The sequence below is a fragment of the Anneissia japonica genome, unplaced genomic scaffold, assembly GCF_011630105.1.
Source record: "Anneissia japonica isolate Jap-2015-1 unplaced genomic scaffold, ASM1163010v1 scaffold4469_len402912_cov134, whole genome shotgun sequence".
NCBI lineage: Eukaryota > Metazoa > Echinodermata > Crinoidea > Comatulida > Comatulidae > Anneissia > Anneissia japonica.
Genome location: NW_022754049.1, coordinates 195232 through 200894, shown reverse-complemented (window position 1 = coordinate 200894; position 5663 = coordinate 195232).

Sequence of the window (5663 nt, the reverse complement as noted above, 5' to 3'; positions counted from 1 at the left end):
TAACCAACCTATATAAATAATTATCTCCTGATACATAGGCCTACATAATATATCTGCATACGCTTACACACACATACACACCTACATAATATTAGTATGCATAGGCCTATAATGTATTAGGCCTATCATTTCTTTCAGGAGGTCACTCCAACAAACTCTCCACTAGAGTGTAAGACGTCCTCTGTGGACAATCTGTCTGACCATGCGTCATTGATGAGTCATGACGATAGGGTCAACGAGGAGCTGGTGAGATTGAAGGATGAAAACTCAACTGGTAAGAAAATAATAGGCTTAGTTTGTTAGGTTCAGTGCTTATACAGTACTATTACAAATCTTACTACAAGACTTTGACAGGTATTAACTTGATGTCATTTACAGGATACTGCTTTTGAAAACCATATTGTTAGCTACACCAACATTATTTATAATAGTATTAATAATAATAATAATAATAATAATAATAATAATATAATAATAATAATATAAATAGTACAGTTACTAGAAAATAATGTTGATGATGAAATTACAATAGAAATGGTCGTGATGATTATAATGAAAACTTAGAAAAATATTTTTAATATAAATTCTTCAATTTTATAATTGTGATTATTATGCTGTAAATACTAACAATACATTAAATAATTATATTTAGTTTTTTCATTTCCTATCAACTCATATCTATTTATTTTGTTTCTTAGCAAACATCGTTCCATCAGTAAACCTTCCAGCCCGCCGCCTTCCACCGATCGGCATGAACCGAAGCCTGCCGACCATACAGCAGGACATGAGCTCGTGCCAAATCCTGGAGGAGCTTCGAGAGTCTGGAGTTATTACCAACACTAAGCCTGGACGAAGCGGCTGCTCGTTCGATATCATAGACCGAGCAACACCGGTACTGGATATGCCACGATCATTGTCCAGACTCCAAGAGCGAGAGGAAGACACCGACAACGCGGAAGGAATTGCGAGGATTGAGAGGAAGCTCACAGCGGCTGAACGACGACGCAATGTAAATGTTGCGCAATCATGCGCAAGGTTGTTTTCGTTAGGAGGGGGAGGGTGTGGGGGTGCTACTAACATTTTTTGATTATCTGAATCAACACCTACCTCAACCCATCATAGGGGTATATTTTTAAGATTTTGATTATAAGTTACAATTTAGGCGTACTTAAGCTATTATTTTAGTCATAAAGACATGTTGGTAAAATGGTAATAGTTTTATTATTACAATTATCAATGCATATTATTACACTATAGCATATGTAATACCTTTTATTGATACAGTCAACTTACTAAATATTCGAGTGATCGATTCAAAGTGGTGCTAAAATGTTGCTACTTCTGATCTAATCTTTCGCTTTTAGGAGTTCCTTGGTCGACGAAAACAACAACTAGCCGCTCGTCGATCTGAAATAATGCAGAAAAAGGTAGCCGACCAACGCGAGGCTCGACGGAACCGACTTAAAGCCAAAATGAGCGACGCCTACAGTATCAACTTTTTCCATCTCACCATAGCTTGGCGATCATTCCTTGGAAACTTAACCCATGTTACATCAGCCATCCAAGGATATTTTGCAAGATTTTTCAATTTTGATGTATGTGAGTAACATTTTGCGGCTTCACATGTGTTGACCCTGTCTCTTATACACATCTAGATGTGTATAAGAGACAGATATAACAGTTGCTTCCTCTACATTTTAATAATTTGTCGCTTTTTCATTTTCTAGAACCAGCTTCTTCTAAAGGCCAATCAGGCAAAATTTAACAGCAAAGATGTCAAAGAAAAGCTTGCTAAGATCGAAAATGAGAAGAAGACCAGTGCCCTCAATACTTTGAAGCAAAAACAACACTCTGCCGACAAGGTTCTTCAGAAGAAGGAAGACGAACGCGCCCTAGCTCAATTAGCCAACCAGAAGCGTCACCAAGCGGTTCAGTGGAAAATCAAGGAAGAGATCTTACGAGAAAAGATGGATATGGATTATGAAATGGATCCCGACGTTTCATACTTTGCTTGTGAAGAAAAATACGATCTGTAAATTTATTATCAAAATATTTGCATTTTACAAGTTTATAACTTGTTATATGTTTGCAAGTTCATCATTTAAAAACTTGTTTTTATTTTAACGTTTTACAAGTTTTTGGCGTAAAAAAACTTGTTATATGTTTGCAAGTTTATCATTTAAAAACTTGTTTTTTTGTTTTAACGTTTTACAAGTTTTTGGCGTAAAAAGACTTGTTATATGTTTGCAAGTTTATCATTTAAAAACTTGTTTTTTGTTTTAACGTTTTACAAGTTTTTGGTGTAAAAAACCTTGTTATATGTTTGCAAGTTTATCATTTAAAAACTTGTTTTTTGTTTTAACGTTTTACAAGTTTTTGGCGTAAAAAAACTTGTTATATGTTTTCAAGTTTATCATTTAAAAACTTGTTTTTTTAACGTTTTACAAGTTTTTGGCGTAAAAAAAAAACTTGTTTGATAATGATTGACAAGTTTCATCATTATCAACAAAAAAAAATAAAAAACTTTTTTTTTTCAAATTTTGTATTATAAAAAAAATACAAAAAGGTATAATGTTTGCAATTTGTATCATTATTACAAAAAAAAATTATCTTAAGTTCTATTATTATAATCTTAAAAAAATGCAAAATATATTTAGAAAAAAACCTTTTATTTGTATAGATATAATCTATATGTTTTGCAAGTTTTATCATTAAAAACTTGTTTATGTCTATAATGTTTTACAAGTTTTGTCATAAAAAAGTATTGGATAGTAACGAAGTTAAAAAGCAAAATATTTAAAAAAAATATAATGTTTACAAACTTGATCTATCTAAATTATTACAAAAAAAAATCTTATGTAATTTTTTTGTCATTAAAAAACTTGGATATAGTAACAAAGTTACAAATTAAAAAAAACCAAAAATATTAGAATAAGAGTAGATTAAGACCCAAATGAAAATATGTATTCTGTTTTTTATTTCAAAGTGTTGGCTGCTTGAAACGCAACAATCACACAATCAAAGGACACCCACTCCATCCATTCGCTAACACACGAACATACTCTTTCACCAACACGCATGCACAAAGGGAAACATGGGGTTGTATTATGATTTTATTCCTATAACCTGAAGTTGTTTTGGTAGTCATCTTGGTTATACGATGGCACATTAAATTCTTTAAATACTAACATCTTCATTATAATAATAATACTGTAATAATAATAATTAACTATTATTATTACTATTATTACTAGTATTTTTATTATTATTATTACTGTATTAATATTACTTTAGTGTTATTATTAATATAAAACACTACACCATCATAATTATCATTATTATACTCATTATTTCAATCATCATGATAGTAATAATCATAATCATCATCATCATCATAACATTTTTCAATATCACCTTCATTATGATTATCATTACCACAATCTTCATCATCATCATCGTCGTCATTATTACCATCATTGGTTATATAATACGTATTGTCAGGGAACAATTCCATTTCATTAACCGTTCCCTGGTATTATTATTGTTATTATTATTAATGTCATTACTATTATTATTTTTTTATTATTATTATTACAATGTTTTCCAATGTACAGACTCATAAATAACAGTACTACTATTATTATTATTATTACTATTATCATTATTATTATTATTATTATATTTCATATTACATATTATTACAAAAAGTTTCTTAAAGAAAATTGAAATTGTATCGATCTGCGTTTCATCGGTAATGTTCCGATGCCTTGGAGAACCTTCGAGAGTGCTTTACTTTTAGTTATCATTAGAGGGAATTTTGTGTTGTATTTTTATTTCTGCAAAAAATGGTAACAAATAATAATATATAAATAAAAATTATAATATTTATAGTTACACGAAAACACTTTCTATATTTTTTTAATTAGAATCAATAAGAAGTGTAAAAAAATATAATAAAGAAAAAAGCTGAAATACCAAAACATAATATTAATGCAGTATAATTGTAATGTAGGTTATATCGTAATATTATCATTGATGTACTAATGATAAAGATAGTGGATGTTTTGCCACAAAAAAGACAAAAAGTGTCCCGTAACTTATGAAGTTATGGCTCTAGACGTCCAGAAAGAAATGACACAGTATATATATACCCTCATTGATAGGATCTACATTATAAATCCAGACAAAGTATAATTATATCATAGCAAAATATAAGTCCTTTTATTATTATCAACAGTAATATATACACGGTTCATACAACAAAAAATACAACGACAACAGTAATTATTACTTTTCACACCATGCTATTGATATTTTGCCACCAATGTGTGTCAAATGTTTCCGGCATCATTTCTCTTGCATGTGTAGAGATTGCTGTACCCATGTTATATAAAATGTCAAATCATGTGTTTTCAAACAGATTCAAATTTACAACAAAGCATCAGATTAGTTAAGGTATCTAGGATTCTTGAAATGATCAGCCAATTGTACCTAAGTGATCAGTTTCGGTGACAACTAAAATGCTGATAAACTTCTATACAGCACCAGTCATAAGTCATCTAATCAGAGTGACGGCATCATGAATGGTGATGTCATCAAAACTGATACTTACCAGATCTATTAGGTAGAATCGGGTGAAATGACAGATAGGGGGTGGGGATGGTGAAGTGGGCTCGATTATTGCTGTTACTGTTCATTTATAATGCGCCTTTCCTTTAAGTGGTAAAACGCAAGCCAAGTTTCCTGCAAATTTCAATTAACTTCAACAGATCTACACAGTTCCAGGAAAAAAACCCCATCTCATAATAACACAGAATACAGTATATGAAGAGACATCAACATAACACAAACAAAAGGCACAGACAAAAAACAGAGACAAGCGAACTAGGCCAAAAGATGCGTTTATAAGTTAAATGGATGAGGGCTGTCAAGATAACGTGATATGCGTGTATTTTTACCTATTTGAGTACAATTTTGTATTTTCGAAAAAACTCAATAGTGGTGGGGCGCAACATTATACGCTACTGTTAAGGCATCTGTATTTACAACAGGAAACCTGGATTGTTCATTGGCATAATATAGTAAACACATAGAACAACCAAATATAAAAGAAAATTAAAAAAAAAACTATATCAACAATAAAACCAGAGATATTTTTCATACATGGCGAATATCTAACGTACATGACGTCATGATCAGAATAGCACAGTTTCCATAGCAAAAACTATAATAGCCTATAGGCTGTTGACTTGCGACAGCTATGAAATTACCACTTAAGTCAAACTTTTTCATTAAGTAAATTTTCTTTTTTGGCAAATTACTACACATCTTCGTAAACTGAATATATTTTATATTTAATATTCTGCATTACGAAGCTATAACATTATTAATATACATTTTTATTTTATTTAAGATAGGTCTATAGTTATAGTATTCCAGTCTCACACATTATTGAAAAAAATACAAATATTAAAAGGGAAAAACTATTTTTGTCATCAATATCACAGTCTACGCACTCAAAAAATTATTACAATTAATGCTGAAATATACACCACATAAATCATATAGACTATAGATGATAAGATGTACGGTGTAATGCCTGTCTCTTATACACATCTCAGTACTATTATTATTATTATTTTTATTATTATTATTATTATTAT